Source organism: Taudactylus pleione, unplaced genomic scaffold (assembly GCF_031769625.1).
Source record: "Taudactylus pleione unplaced genomic scaffold, aTauple2 ptg000354l, whole genome shotgun sequence".
NCBI classification, from domain to species: domain Eukaryota; kingdom Metazoa; phylum Chordata; class Amphibia; order Anura; family Myobatrachidae; genus Taudactylus; species Taudactylus pleione.
The window spans coordinates 3,188,341-3,205,947 of record NW_028284755.1 but is presented as its reverse complement, the minus strand read 5'-3'; the positions used below and the strand labels follow the sequence as shown (position 1 = coordinate 3,205,947).

At 42.5% G+C, this 17,607-nt stretch overlaps 1 long non-coding RNA gene across 1 annotated transcript; it reads left to right on the top strand.

Moving 5' to 3' along the window:
* Positions 1–6: 6 nt before the first annotated feature.
* Positions 7–8,257, top strand: LOC148508604 (uncharacterized). Its single transcript, XR_015869578.1, has 2 exons — positions 7–123; positions 5,374–8,257. It is a non-coding gene; the product is annotated as an uncharacterized LOC148508604 (long non-coding RNA).
* The last annotated feature ends 9,350 nt before the right edge of the window (positions 8,258–17,607 follow it).

Here is a 17,607-nt window from a genome sequence, read left to right as displayed (position 1 = left end):
GCCAACACATGGGGGGAAAGTGCTGAGCATGGCACCAGGACTGACCTCTGTGGAAATCATCCCATTCAGAGTGGCTGCCTACAACACAAAGAACTCCGCTATGGAGTTCTACGATAAAGAAAGGTGAGGAAGATTGTCACATGACAACCTCTGCTTGCACAGATTGGCCTGAAGTGGTATCCATGGTGATAAATGCTGCTTATAACCACAATTATATTATACCTTGTACTGCTCTATAACCTTTTGGTAAAATTTAGTGGTCTGCAATTACGGGAAAGTCTTTTTTCCCTCTGCCAGTAGCTACACACAGTAATAAACAGACCGATACAGATGTGTCCACATACATCTTACCTCTGTACAATACAAATCGCGTTAAACATAATGCTTGAGCGCCTTGCGACTCGATAGCACAAAAAGACACTCTGTGCTACTTTTTACCTTCAAATGCACCCTTTAGATACACCTGCAGTGTCACACAGACTACAGGCATGCTGCATATAATTTGAATCAGCAGAAGCTGCTTTTGCGTTCTATTCGCATCGCTTTGCATATTTGAAGGTAAAAAGTTGCACAAAAAGATGCTCAGCGCTACTGAGTCAGACCACGGCGCAACTAGCAGGGCTGTTTAACACGCAAGGAAGTAAGCAGGGACATTTTAAGAGAGGAGGGGGCCCGTGTGCAGCCTCCGTTTGAGCGCCCTCCTCTCTGACGGCGGCTCAGCGGCACTGAGCGCTGTAGATTCTGGCTTTATGCCAGAATCTACAGCGCATGCATGGATCTCCAGGAAAATGGCGCCCGTGGCTTCTTTACCGGGGACATCTTTTCTGCCCTTGCGCAGATGACTGGGAAAATGTCCGCCACCATTTTTCCAGTGAGCGTTTGCTGCTCTACAGCGCCGATCCGGCGCTGCGAAGCAGCACTTCGAGAATCGGCGGAGAGGTAAGTGTAATTATCTATGCGTGCGGGGTGGGCCCGTCTAGACCCGGGAGCCCCGCACCCATTATAGAGACGCCCCTGGAAGTAAGCTGTATGTGGAAACTTCTGTAACTCATTTATAGCATGATGTTGTGTAAATGGAATCCCAGCCATGATTTTGAAATATATATCTATATATATTTTACACACATATATACCAATACTGTACAAACAAGCAGCGGCACGCGGTGGTGTTTCAAAAAAAATATTTGTATTGATTACATCAATATGACTTTCAACGTTTCGGGGCGCAGATGCCCCTTTGTCAAGGTGAAGAGGTGAGGATTTTTTATGAAACAACACTGAGTGCCGCTGCTTGTTTCTACATTATCGGTTCACATTTTGTCCAGAAGGCACTGGTGGACATTGCCTGGATTGTGGGAGTGCCGGACTGTTGGATAGATAGATATATAGATACACACACAATAAATAAAAATGTATTATATATATATATATATATATATATATATATATATATATACATACACACACACATATACACACACCTCCAAACATGACCCTCACCAGGAGGGACACAATGCTGCAGTGCAGTTCAAAATTCAAATAGGGGAGCCACACCAACTGTAATTTCAAACGCTGCTAAACATCACTGGCTGGGACTCGCTGGCAGTTGGTGTGACTCCCCTATTTGAATTTTGGACTGTACTGCAGCCCCACCTCTGGAGCCTCCACCAATCATAAATTACCAGGGAAGTCCAGGACCAGAGCATACTTTCCCTCCTGGTGAGGGTCACGTTGGGAGGTATATATATATATATATATATATATATATATATATATATATATATTTTTCATAGACAAAAAAACCTTACGGTTTCACATGTCCCATTAAGGCTTCTTAGACATGATCTGAAATTTCACAAAACCTATTGAATTTCTGCCACTCAAACTCCAAAAAGCAATGAAATTATGATCATTAAGGCTGACGTCTTAATGGACGTGTTCCTTGCGCAATACAGATATGGTATGCCATCACACCCTGTGGTTAACTGCAGATTCAGCATTCTCACAGAATGAGATTGCTGTCACTCACAAAATGGTGGAGCTGCTAATTCACAGAATTGTGTGCTCATTGGAATATACACATGCAGTCTATGCAACTGAGGAGGGGTGGGGGTGAAGGGCGGGGACACTTTCGCCCTCCTCGAGCCGGCCCTGAGGCCATCGGCCCTTCTGGCATTTGCCAGAAGTGCCCGATGGCCAGTCCGGCCCTGCATTGCAGCATTACTGATCATAACACTCAAATAAGCAACAGGGCATAAGCAGCCAAGTAATAGGTGCCCGAGTGAGGAGTAGATGAAGGTATGAATAAGGAGAACCACAAGAGGGAAGAGGGCTCTGCTCGTGAGAGCTTACATTCTAATAGGGAGGGACAGACAAATAGTTGTGACACAGATGGGGTAGACAGGGAGGAAGGAGTATGTAGCAGTGGGTTAGGATGAGAGCTGGAAGGCTTTGATGAAGTGGGTCTTGATAGCCAATTTCAAGATTTGTGGAGAGTCTGATGGGGAGAGGGAGAGCGTTCCAGAGGTAGGTGAAAAAAGGGCAAATTTATCAGACTATTAGACAAAAGAAAGGAGTAGCGCACTCAGATTAAAATACAGCACCACGGGAAGAATTTATCTGAAGAGATCACATGGATCTCATTATAATATTCTGACTTAATATTGCCATATTATCATCAATAGAAACACAGTTGAAATTAAGTTCTTCTGAAAGAGGTATGAGGTATAGTGATTCCGGAGTCCAATAAGATCAGTAAAGGCAGCATTAGCATACAACATAGAGAAAGTCAGACCATTTCAATAGAATCCCTATATCCACATGAGGCATAATAGGTGTATACACATATAAACAAATTAAATACACTCAATGTGATCCCTATATCCACGAGGGACAATATATATTTGCACATATGAATAAATAGTTAATCAAACACATTCAATGCGATCCCTGTGTCTACATGACGGACAATAGAGAAAGTATCTGATACTTCAACAAAATAACCAGTGATTGTACAAAACAGTGTGCACTCAGTAGCTGTCAGCATAAGTCGAACGTGTGTTTCTGAGCAGTTTGAGGAAAGAGAGGCTTGTTCACTAATTAAGTTCGGACAGTGTTGGTACTGCACTGGTGCAATACATCTCTGAACATTGCAGCAGAACGCTTCATTTTGGATCAGTTTGTATTTTAGGTTTAATAAAATGAACATCATTCCTGTGAATGGAAAAAAACAAAAAAAAAACAGACATAGAATCTCATCTTTCATACATGCCTCCAACCCATCACACCTGCTTCAAAAACATTCCTGCACCCTGTTTTCTCAAAATGGACTGTCATGGATTTGATTAACTTTTTAACTCTGAACCTTCCATATATATTAAAGGAGAGCTTCCCTAAAATATTGTTACCAAGGAAGACGCTGGTCTCCCTCATCCCCGGGCTTCCTACAGCCACCTATTCAAATAACAAATTATGTACTGTAAAAGTTATTATAGGAATAAAAAAAATATATAAGTAGGCATATGGCCTAAGGATACTGTAAGTAAATAGAATAACATTGATGCAAATCCTCACTATTGATCATAGGGTGACTAGCCAACAACAAAGCTTACGTTAAGTACACATTTGACAGTTTAGATAACATCCAGTTTCCAGTGTACACACTACTAAATTATTGTGCCTTTTGGAATGATAAAGGTCCTTAAAGATCGTTTAGGTGCAACGACAACTGTCTTGCAGCATTCCTGATATCAAGAGCATGTCCCTGGGTGCTGTGTACACACTGTAAAATAATCGGACCAGGCAGCTGAGAATTATGTTTGGCCCGATTATTGTACAGTGTGTACCCAGCTTCAGCCCTATCCTTCAAGAAAAAGTAACTTATGCCACTTGTGTAAAGACACATTATACCTAAAACCACTTAGTAGTAAGTAATGTGGTTTAAGTCAATATCAGTATTTCATGTACTATCCATATAGGTGCTTATCTATACATAGTATAAAATAAAGTCCCCGGGTAGGCGTCTGTTTTTTTGTTTGGGCTAATCTTGAGAACCACTGGATGGAATTGATCCAATTTTCACTATACAGCCATGGCCAAAAGTTTTAAGAATGACAAAAGTATTGGTTTTCACAAACTTTGCTGCTTCAGTGTTTTTAGACCTTTTTGTCAGATGTTACTATGGTATACTGAAGTATAATTACAAGCATTTCATAAGTGTCAAAGGCTTTTATTGACAATTACATTAAGTTTATGCAAAGATTCAATATTTGCAGTGTTGACTCTTCTTTTTCAAGACCTCTGCAATTCGCCCTGGCATGCTGTCAATCAACTTCTGGGCCACATACTGACTGATGTACTTCGCACTTAATTGGATTGACCCCTTAATGTGGCTGGAGTTGACCTAAGTGGAGACTGTTTTTGTCATGGACAACTTTACATGGCCTTTTAGGGTGCTACGTCAAAATTAAATGTTTTAGTGTTGACATCAAGAGGAAAAACTACTAATGTCATCTACAAGGCAATATTATAAGACCTCGGGTTAAAAAGACACTATCACCGTAAATCCAAAATAGCTCCCATGTGAAGCCAGAGCGGGTCGCTAGTCCTATATATTATACTCAGAGGTGTACATCCTTTATAGTGTACTTCTATTACAGAGGTGCACATCCTATACTTTACTCCTACATTATAGAGGTACACATCCAATATATTACATTTATACCAGGTACACACTAGACGATATGTCATCCGATCCCGCAAATTGGGCAGACATATCGGGCACATCGTTTAGTGTGTACCCACTATGCGCGCTCCCATGGGCTGTTCATCAGGGAGCGACCCAGCTACCGATGCCAGCAAGATTACTGGTGACAGTGAACGATATATCGGGCAGTCATTCACCAGATCGTGCAGTGTGTACCACCTGCCCGTTATATCATTCATTGGCACCATCATGCATCGCATTGGCAGGTCGCTATGTGTGTACACAACCTTACATTAATAAGAGGTGCACATACAATATATTACACTTACATAATAGAGGTGCACATCTTATAAATTACACTTGCATTATAGAGGTGCACATCTTATATATTACACTTAAATTATAGAGGTGCACATCCTATATTGTACTTCTGCCTACAGTATCCATGTGTATTTATATGAGTAAATGACTCTGGTTTCTCTGGTCATAGTGAAATATGAGTTTTTATTATAAGCACACTGCACTACATGCTCATACTTTAACTAAAGTTTTGGTTTAGATAGTATGTGGCATCGCTGCTCACTGATTATAACATTATTATTCACACCAGATTCTCAGTTGCCTTTGTTACCCATGTAAAATAGATTTTTTTCTATTTTCAATTCTAGACACAAAGAATTTGATTTCATCTCTGGAACCCGTATGAGAAAACTGGCACGCGAAGGTGAAAACCCTCCAGATGGCTTCATGGCCCCAAAAGCCTGGAGAGTTTTAACAGATTATTATTGCTCACTAGATAACAACTGTTGATTTGAGAGCACAAATAGAAACTCAAGTAGCAGAAAGCAATATTCTAGTTTGTTTTATAATTTAAATGATTAGATCCATTTATATAATTAGTAAGAAAAACAATTTTATGGCTTTTAATACATTTCTAACAGCCTTTTTATATATAAAAATAATGTCGTCTAAAACAAAAAGCCACATTTTTACCAATCGTTATAGTTAATTTCACTATAGAGAATGAGCTATTAAATGCATGTACAGTACATTTGTAGAAGTTGGCAGGGCGCCAAGAGATTGGCCCAGCCCCAGTGATAGAGTGGGGGTGTGGCCAAGCAAGGACAGGGCAAAACCACAGCCCCTTCTGGTGACCCCTATGACACCTCCCTCCTGTAATCCCCTGGAAGTTGTGACATTAGGTACTAATATTATTTCCAAGCAGTAAGCTGTGCTTTTGGTGCTATGTCTACAAAAGACTGAATAATAATCACTTGTTAAATATCTTTTTTTTTCGTGAAATTGAACTGTGACAAATGGCTATTCCATGCATTGCATTCCATTAAATGGTGACACTGCTGAAGGCTGTGACATCGTTTAGTAGGATAAACTAATTGTTCACCCAGGTGTAAACAACCCTCTCTGCCATTTTGAATAGGATGTCATTTGGGATGTTCTCAGTAACTGTACACCATTGTAGAATGGATTGATACTTCGTAAAGAAGTAACATAATTACATTATTTATGGATTACTTATGTTTGGCTCTATGAACCCATTAAAATAAAACAGAACACAGGCTATTTGTAGTCACTGCAATTTGGAAATTTATATGAACATCCCTCTGGCATCCCCCACAACAGTGCCATTTCTGTAGAACGGTCCTACATTCCGAGGTGAAAGGAATTCTGGCTTTTTGATTGGAAGACAGCAACACGTTTCGGAGTTGTTTGGGCTGGTAGGCCTAGGTCAGTGGTTCTCAAACTTGGCCTTCAGGACCCCAAACAGCTCATGTTTTCCAGGTCACCTAGCATGTGCACAGGTATATTCATTACTCAAACACAATTTTAAAAGATCCTCAGGTGGAGCTATTATTTCACTTGTGGTTCGGTGAGGAGACCTGGAAAACATGCACTGTTTGGGGTCCCGAGGACCCAGTTTGAGACTAGGTGAATAGGAAGCAGGGTGTAAATCGTATTGGATGTTACGGTCAGGGGCTTATTAAAGTCTGAGGGGAACCACGAGCAGTGAGCCCCTCCCCCTGCAACCCTACATGTTACCTTGTGCCGGGAAATGGTCCCTCCTCCTCCGCAGCGCCATCTTCCCAGAGATATTTGGGAAGATGGCACATGTGCACAAGGGAGCAAAGCTCTGGGAAAGTGCCAGAGTTTTTGCTTTCAGAGCCATGCAATCTTCCCAAAGAGGTCACTGGGAGGATGAAAGCGCAGCAGAAGAGGAGGGACCAGTTTCCCAAAACAAGGTAAGTATACACTGAGTGTAGGGTGTATGGTGTGGTATCCCTGTTAACCCAGGGGCCCATGTGCATTGCACACCTTGCATCCATTATAAATATGCCTATGTTTACGATAATGAGGCCCACAACAGAATTAGTAATATATTTATCATAAACTATATTTAGCATGCTCCTTATATGAGGTGACATATAGCTGAGATATCCTATTGTAATTTTAATGCCCCATTCAAGGCTGGCTACAAACATCCACCTTTACCCCTATACCTCTAGATCAGGGGTGAGGAACCTTTTTTCTGCCTAGGGCCATTTTGATTATATATATATATTATATATATATATATATATATATATATATAAACATTATTTGTCGGCCCGATGCAGGATGTCACACGGGGACGGGGCCACAATCGCCAGTGATTACAGCAATGTCCGAAGCATCCTTACGATGCTTCGGGGAGCTGTAAGGGCAGTGGTGTCGTAGTCTGAAGCGTCCTAAGGACGCTCCAGGCGGCACTGCTGAATAGATTCTGGCTGCAGGGTGCCATTCTAGGCACCCTGGTAGCCAGATGTGGCTAGCAGAAAAAAGCTCAGAGGGCCAGACCAAATGATTCCAGGGCCCTTATACGGCCCCCGGGCCTGAGGTTCCCCATCCCTGCTCTAGATCCTCATAATACACAGAACAGCACCCTAAAGCTACCGTGGAATAAAGCGTAAAGTAAACGGAATTTTATGATTGTACTAAAGTGTTTGTGACTTGTACACGATCATCACTTAAATGCCTTAATAGCTTATATGAAAATTAATTGTCAAGATTTTTATATTCTAGAAATAAAATAATTATTTTTTATAAATTGTTAAAAAATATGTATCTGTTTTAAATGTATGTTCATTTGTACACATTGTATTCTGGACCAAATTTGTCTTGAGTTGATGAAGAGACTGTCGTGCTTCAGCTGGGAACAGATCATCATACCGGGTTCAGCAGTAACTGGAGTTCTGACAATCACTCAGCTCTATACTGGGATATAACGTATAATTCATGTCACCCTCACAGAAAAGAGGATGGACTGAGCTCTGCAGTAATTATGAAGGATCTATGTTATGAACACAAATCTGTGTTGATGCTCTGTATAATATAATGATTATACTGAAATTTGGGATACTGGTTAAATCGTATATTTCTGAACTGAGGAGACAGAGGATTTTTGCATTTCTAACCAAATATTTGACTTGCCTGTGTCTCTGAAAATGTCATACTGTATGTATACTTCGCAAATCAAATACATTTTTATATATTTGTCTTTTGTCTTGTGAATGTTTTATATGCAGTGTATTGTGCACGGTTTGTGTAAATTTAGCATAACTGAACTGTGATCTAGGATGCATTAACTTCTATTGTTATCTCCACCATTCTTTAGTTTCAGTCAAACAGTCATCAGCTTGAGTAAAGACGTTAGCATTCTGTACAGAGTACATTATTTGTGTGTCATAATGACACAACTGTTTATTTAGTCAAGTTAAAATTAAACGTCATCTATAGAATGCTTCTAGACGGATAAGATAATTAGGGCATGCCCTCAAGCAGCCCAATTATGCTCAACCGCACCTAGTCTGGCTAAACCACTCTCAGACAGACCTCTGCCATTGAGTATGACACAAATTAGGACTTTTAGCATGTGTGTGAACATAGTTGGTCAAAACTGGGATTTTTGGTACTCGCCGTTAAATCAAGTTTCACCTGATCCATCTTGGGGACACTGTTCACCATGGGGGGTGTAGAGGATGTTGTGAGGTGTTGGCATATCAAACTACACTTGTTTGTAAGCCAACACCACCCCCCTTATACATCCCATAAACTACCCTGGAGCGAACAGGAACCAGTTAAACTTTATAAAGCCCTAAAAGAGAGCCCACTACACAGTCAAGCATACTACACATACCCCAAGAGTTAAGAAACATGTAGTAGACAACAACAAGGGGAGGAAACAGTGTCACCCATATAACAAATGGATTTAATGGCCTGTACCAAAAATCCTATTTTCTCTTACATCCAATCTGGGAGACACTGCACACCATGGGGACATTCCAATGCTGACCCTATTGGAGGGTACACTCAGCCACTACAGCACGCATAACTTCGCACCCGAAGCTTGCATCCTTAGCCACAAACAGCTGATGACCAGGTGGCAATCGTGCATAACTGCTCTACCAATCAGGGATGTGCGATCAGGGTAGGCAGCACCTCCCCTGTCATACTCCTGAGATTTGATATTAAAATGGTTAGAATAATACAAAGGAGATGTTTATAACTTATAAAACATCTTCATTGTTTATTGTAATCATTTTTATACTTAACACTCACCAGCTTTGTGGAGCTCCCTGGGACTGCAGGGAGACGAGATGATGCAGCAACAGCTCAGCCTTGCTTCTGTAGTCAGATACGGCTTGCAGAGCTGGGGTGTGGGGCCACACCACGGGTAGTAAGCTGCACAGAGAGAGCACCAACAGAGGCATGCCTCTGAGTTTGGGGGGCGTGCCTAAAGGACTGACAGACACCTTTAGATGTCATGTGACCAGGAAGTGCACTGCAGTGCTTAGAGATCAGACCTGTCAGCAGCAGCAAAAGACACAGTGATGCAGGTAGGAGAAGAATCAATGGATACTGAAGCTTAGTGTAGTGAGGGGAGAGTTAGTAAGTAGGGGGTGAGACCAGACTCCCAGCAGTCAGACCCATCTCCATGTGTGCCGCCCTAGCCAAGGAGCTCACCGCACGTCACTGCCACCAACACACCATGCTGTGCTTCTCAAGAGGTGCTCACTGATCTGGAACCAGTTGCATATGCCGGAAAAAAAATAAGACCAGGACAAAACGGTAGGAGGCGTGGCTTATAGTGCTCATACCTGCCCCCTTCATCTACGTTCTTATAAAGAACTCCCAATAGAAAAACAATAAATGACAGCACTTCTGCATAAAGATAAAACTCACAAAGCTACTCTTGCAGGAAGCAGAATTTAGTGCCTACTCCACAGGCAAATAAAAGGATTCCTGTTAGCTCTAATGGGGCTTATGGGATGTAGAGGGGAGGAGTTAGCTTACAAGCAAGTGTAGTTTGATGTACCGACTCCACACAGCCAACCTTATCCATCCCCCATGGGAAGCAGTGTCCCACAGATTTGATGTAAGAGAAAGATGGCTAACCATGTGCATACATGTAACATGTTTAATTATATATTATCAGTTCAGATTCCTGGTTATCTAATACTATGGCAAGCCACTGAAGGGTATTTGCTCCTGGAACGATATCTACTGGGCACCTAGGGTAATGCAACTACCTGCAAGTCAGCAGTCAATTAAATGGGGTGCTGAGGGACTACATCCCCAGTCCCCCAGCATTTGTTGTCCTCCTTTGCTGACTGTTCTGCATGCTCTATGCTTGACATGCAAGATAGATGTGTATTTGCTGGCACCGTGATGCATCTGTGACATCACTTGAAGTCAGGCAATGACGTGTGAGCACCCACTTGTCTTGTAGTTGATAGGAGGTCCTGAGATGTATTAAACAGGGAACACATTTTCATGCATTCAACACACATATGAAATCATAGGACCTCAAACAGGTCATATTATCCAGGTCTCCTCACAGTATCATCAAGTGAAATAATTAGCTCCCACTGTAGAGCTTTTAAAATGTCAGTGACTAATGAGTACACCTGTGCACCTGCTGGGTGACCTGTAAAACGTGACCTGTTTGGGACCCAGAGAACAGAGTTTGAGAATCACATGTATAGGAATTCAAGTCCTTGATTTGAGGAGGTAAAAGGGGACTAGTCTGCTGGAAAAATGGAAGTGACCTTATGGGAAATGATGGGTCCAGAGCAGCATGTGATGTAATTTGCCCAGATTTTCCAAAAGGATATAACTTAAATGTATAAACAGTCATAAACTATAGGAGGAATTGTGTAACTAACTGTAATTGGGCATCAAATAGACATTGATGAGTGACTAGGACAATTAGGAGGTACTGTGCAGCACATTACAGTGAACTCACATCAGACAGCAGCTGATCCCTGGTCAGAAACACTGACATCAGATCCAACTGACCAGGAAACAAGCTGAACAACTCAACAAAGGGGAATGACTGCCATATTGTACTGACGGCACTGAGCAAACAAACTATAACTGAACTTGTGTCTCCTTTACATTCTTATTCAGAGTTATGGACATGTGAGAATATAGAAGCCATCTGGCTATACACACCCTACTTTGAATCAACATTTTCTGAATATTAGTATACTCATTCCTTGTTTCTGTAATGCTGTTGAACCTGCAGATCTATTTATAATGTGCAGTATATATTCACGTACACCAGTCCCAACCCAGCTGAGTATATGATCTCCTTTCTACGATACAGAAACTCACATACATTAAGTATCTGACAGTAAATGCATATATAATTATTTATATATTGTACATACTTTATTCAGCAGAACCAGAAATATCTATATAGTAAGCGAGAAAGCGTGCCTGTCTGTCTGTTTGTCCTTTATGCACGGCCAGGTGTTGGACCTAGCTCTACCAAATTTGCCGATAATGACAGATTGCCCATGTTCGAGGAAGATTGATCTGAACGTTCAGTGTAGGCACAGACTGCCAGCTAATTACAGATGGCAGCAGCAGACATGGACAGACAGCGCAATTTGAATCTGGCGCCAGTCGATCGGAGCTGGCAGACTGGCAGCCAACCAAGAGCCTCCACTGCTGATTGGCTGCCGGTCCGCCAGCTGATTGCCTCGTGACCGGCAGCGCTGTCTCAATGTCTGCCTGCCGGTGCGCCGGCTGTAATCAGCTGGCGGGCTGGAAGCAAATCAACACCGCTGCCTGACTGGTCTTGCCCACCTTGTGGGCATAACTGGGTGCAGGGGGAGCAGCGGGCCACAGAGGCAGCTCTGCGCTATAGCACATCGTCTAGTGTGTACGTACAATTTGCTTTATTTAATTTTGCTCAATTTCTCAATAAGAAACTGCCTTGGAAAAAAAAGCAGTGATTCAAAAAAATGTTGGGAACCACTGGACTAGTGTGAAGACCAGCTGTTGTGTAAGAATGATCCATAACATGGCTTTCATTTGTATTGAACCCATTCTGTGTGTAAAGGGCCCCATACATTTGTTGCCCATTTCCCTGGTCGAAGACAATCCTCCGGTTGGAAATTTCGATCTGCGGAAATAGTCCCTGATCAGTCTGTTAAAAATCCCTGATTTGCTGATAGATATCGATCATATTTTGGTCTGGATCGGAAATCAGGGAAACCAACATTTTGGATTTCACCAGTGCCCCGACCCCAGCGTCTGGAGAACTGCCCCAATAGATTGCAGATGTATGGGGGCTTTAAGTCCATTACATAGGAGACCACTTAACATAGTATTCACACTGCACCATTTCTGGAAAAGGCATTAGGATGGTGTTACAGACATCTCCATTTACATGTTGCTATATGGATCAATATAAAAGTACTGTACCATGGACTTATCACAGGTCTATGGAAATAACCACAGTAAACATGGGGGTTTTCAAGCCAACAACTCAACCCAGGGGCTGAGCACTACGTTGTTGGTCGCCATGGCTTTTTTTTTTAGTTCTAGGGGGAACCTGCTCTTCTGAGCATGCATGAAGGCCTGTGCACTACACCAGACAGTGGCAGAATTACCGCAAATACAAATGGACCCTGCAGCCACTGTGCTCCCTGTAATGGGGATAGTCCTGCCACTTCTGGAATACTGCAAGATACTAAGACACTGTAAAGTGAAGTTGACAGTTAAGGTAACCCACAAGGAACCAGTCTCATACGCTCTTGCATAATATTTTGTCTGGGATAGTCTAGAAAGTGGGGACAAATTTTCAGTGGCAGAATGGCCCCCCCAAAACGGTTTCAAAATCCTCATTCCATTACTTTTTAAAAGTTACCGTTCTTATCCCATTCATATCTGTTTTACCACCAATTTATGGCCTTATTGTCCAAGAACCGTTCTAGAACTGGGTTCTTAAAATATATAGCTTCTTTCTGGCACATAGCAGAGATGTGGCATGACCCCCACTACACATGGTATACTTTCCTGCTGCTTCTCTCAACTCACTAACAACTCTCGGACTAGTGTTCCTGCACCTCCTCACTCTGCTACTCTCAGACACAGAGTCCTTCTACTTGGCACCGTGCTAAGTGCCAGAGTCTCACACAATATTTGTGGTAAGTTCTGGTTACCTTCCTTTGGAAAAGTACGGAATAAGGCTTAGTTGTGTGATTTCTCCTCAGCAGTGACTGTCCTCACAAATACAGTGCAGCCTAGTACCCAGCACACAGTAACTATAGACAATGGACATCCCCTATAACAGGCTAATCCATAATCATAATCTTCTGCTCAAACAAGTAGCTACATTCGTTAAAACAGCCCACTTATAGGGAGGGATCATATTTGTCATTCATAAAATAAGCTAAAATAAGATTAACATAAATCCATTCTCCCAAATTTGTATGCACTGACCAGGCTGTGTACACCAAACGGGTTGCTTTGTGACCTACTGTATGTGGTGTACACAGTGGCTGATGTACAGTGGGTGTGTCAGACAAGGGTTCCGAAGGAGTGGGACCACGATGTCATACCAACCCCCCCTCAACTTTTTTCAGAGCAGGGGCCCTATGCACTAGAGTGGCCCGGGTCCCCTCCCAAGATATTTCTATGGGGCATAGATTACACTGATGTATCCCCTTATAGCAGTGCAATGTAGTCATTTTGCATAATGCTTTGATTACCTGCTGAAGATTTGAAGGTTTAGCACATATCCTGAATCACTTAGCAAGTTAATAAATACATACTGTAAAGAGATGGAAACAAATGTGCTTAAATTAAAAATCCATTTATTAAAGACATAAAAAAATAAAACAGCAATGAAATGGTGTGAATCTAGCACAAACAAATCCTAACTAATCTCTGCACTCGCTCATGTGTATTTTGAGACCAGCAAAATGCTGTCATGTAGATGTGGACTGTTAGGTAATATTATACATTAATCTCTTTATGTTTCATATAAATATGGATGGAGGCACAACTAGATGTAAAGGTCAGCATACAAATGGATTTCAATTGGCTGGTCACAATGGCGCTCACCTTACGTGGGGTAATGCTTTCAGCATGATGAGCACATTACAGTGAGTGTAGGGGAGAATCCTGCACATGAAGGGGCTGATGCAGATTTGAACACTAGACAGGCGTAATTACACCCACATTGTGTGCTCATAGAGAAATGTACATATGCGTTCGTATGCAGAATGGAAGCCTAGTGACCGCGCCACACCTATCCATAAGCCTTTATCACTGCCTTAGCATTGGTGTAAGAGGTCAGTCTGAAAACAGAGGTCTGCATATGCACAACACTGCATAGCCTGCAATTCCCTCGTTATACGTAACCTATGTGCAGACACCTCATTATCACCCAGGTACTCTCCTTCAGCCGCAGGTGGAGGTGCAGATCAGGTGCACACAAATCGCCCGTGGGTGTGTGCGCTGGGTTCCGGAGCATGCTTACTACGAAAACGCCCATGAACCGTCCACGAAACTGATCTGCGTTCACATCTGCGTCAGCCCCTATTACTTTACTGCAGTCTAGCGTTATCCACACACGTGCAGAATCCACAGGCTGAGACAGGTTTAACATGAAATTATAACACTTACTAGAGCTTCAAACACAGGTTTCAGGGGTGCAGCATCTTTGTCAGGGGCAAAAGAAAGTGTTCAAATTTATTTTTCATGGCATAAATTTACTCACATAAGACACAAACTAGAGACAATTCTCAGGTGATCAATAAAAATTGTTACTATTAACTTAACAAGTCACTTTTCTTACAAGCATGGTCCCTGGGTGTCTCCAGTAAACAGATAGCAGATTGGGATAAAGTGCCATATAATAAAATATTAATATATCATTTTCTATCTATCTGAGCTCATCCCATCCTATGGATTCACATTTATTACTGTATGCAGAAAGAAAGATAAATAACCACTACTCTAAAAATGGATAGTATGGTGCTGCCACCTGGACACCAAAAGCATGTAATGCAAGTCAGGTTAGAGGGTAGCACTTGTACAGAGATATGGAAGTGTGTAAGGAATTTCACAGCAATGTCCTGCTCAAAAGCTTTTCTAATGGGCCCCATACATAAACTATCAGCACATGTTGGAAATCCTCGAGTCACCAGTTCCGGACTAAAAATTATTGTAATCGGCGAGTCTAGGATTTCTGACATGTTGGATTTTGTCGATTGTCGGAGAAACGGAGATCGGGTAATCACCCAGTTGATGTATGGGCCACTTTACATCCTGTTAAAAGAAACATAGCTCGCCCTCCTCTACATCAGTGTTACTCAAACACGGTCCTCATGAGATCCTCATGGGATTACCACCCATCTGAAGATGATCTTTCTAACCAGCCGACTTGTAGGCTGGTTAAAATGAAAATTTAGTAATGTATGAGACAATTGGCCGTTTGCTCCCAAACATCAGAAATTGGTCGTTCAGACAAGTTGGTGAAATCGGTTTCAGTTAACTTCTTAAGTTTTCCGATGTTTGGAAGCAAATGGACAATTGATGTTTGCACCTATACATAACCAAATTTTTTTTCCAACCAGCCAAATAGTTGGCCGTTTGAAAAGAATCTTTAGGTGTGCGGCCAGCTAAACAGTGCATGTTTTTCAGATCACCTAGATGGAGCACAGGTGGGTTTGCTGACTAACACAATAGATCTATACTAATTATAACTGAGCATACACTGTAAACACGCACTGTTAGGGTTATGTGAAGACAGAGTTTGAGACTGCTCTGCATGATATGAAAACAAGTGCGAGAGGCATACACATCCATATGTATTATTCCTTCCACTTTCACTGAATTTGAGGTCCACTGAATAATGTACTAGAGGCAAAAAAATAATTCCAGGACAGAAACTAAACATTTAGTTGCATAAATATAAAGTAAACGATAATGGTCACTAGCCACATAACATTTGTTTTAACGTAGACGTGTCAGTGATACATTCAGGGTGGTAAAAACAAGCCCTTTATAGAAGAGTTGTGATAGCAAACATTTCATCCCCATATTATATTATAATAAGCATGCGTTCCATGTAAACACAATAATTCTAGCGTATCTACAGTGGATGCATAGAGCCAGCAAGTGACCATCTGCAAGCTGCCACTATAGAAGCCATGAGGCGATCATAGAATGAAGGCAAGGGAGAAACAGAAGGTAAACGGAAAGCATTTTGTGCAGTGGTCAGTCTAATGGGCAATTCAATTCTTAAAAATGGGTCTGCAGAGGGCAATGGAAAATATACAACTTCATTCTAAATCCAACCAGACAGGAAGTGATCCGGTAGTTTGCCAGATGCCAATATCTGTGCCATTTTAGCCAAAGGGGTGTAAGGAGTCTGACAGCATTCATAGGGTGCTCAGACTCCCCAGGCTAAACGAAAGACTTTATTTGTGCCACGTGATCATCAGGGCCACACGTTAAAGGTAATTTTGCATCCAGCTGACCAGTGTTGTCCTGACTGCTTTAACGTTAGATCAAGCATTCGGGAATACAATTGGAAATTGACAAACAAAACAACTGGCCTGAATATTATGGCCCTAGTGGATTTACCAAGTACATGAAAGGTGAACCATAATTACTACATATTACAGAGAATACAGAGGCACGGAGACTTTTCACTGTATGATATGGGTTTCCTTCCCCCTGGATTGGGCTGGGGCAGGCTCATGCAGAGGTGACTCTGCTGACCATCCTGCTCTGGGGTTGGTGAGCAGGCTCCTAAGGCTGGAGGTGGACGGGGTGCGTCCGAGTAGCCACTGCGCATGCGTACCAATTGTCTGCTCACAGAGACGCAGCACAGAATCGGAGGCACAGTCTGAGAATTTTAGTGGGCGTTCCTGGGAGGTAACGGGGGTGGTGAAGCCGACGCAGATGTGTTCATGAAAGCGGCTGCGTTTAAAGATGCACAGCCACTCCCACGGGAGGCCATATTCGGATGGAGAACCTGAACCTGCCATAGGCATGGTGCAAGATGCGATAGTGCATCTAAATACACACAGTGACGGAAATCCGCTGTCCTAAGAAGCTGAAAGTGGGCGTCTCAGATGTTTGAAAATCAGACGCAGCATTAGCATTAAGACACAGCCGGGAAAAGACACTTCAGAATCAGGCCCGATAAAACTACAGCAGGTATTCTATAACTTGGAGATGTAAAAGAAGGGGGCAGCTGGGTAGGGGGAGGAGCTGCATTCTGGCAAAGCAACTCAACCTTCACAGGCACTAAAGTAACTAAGTGGTACAGGTATCAAATCTGTTAAAGAGAACAAGAGGAGAAGCTGCCCATAGCCTGGGCCGCCATCAGGGGGGGACTCCCGGGCCCGGACAGAGAGGGGGCCCGTCCACAATCCCAGTAGCGAAGGCAGGGGAGTTTCAGTATGTAGAAACCCCCTCCTGCCCGCCAGTTCATTGCAGCCGCTAAACGTGTTTATTTTTTTCTTGTGAGATGGAGATTCTTGTCTCCGTCTCACTGGAGTTCCTAACAGGCTGTCAGTGAAGGGAGCAGCTGCCCA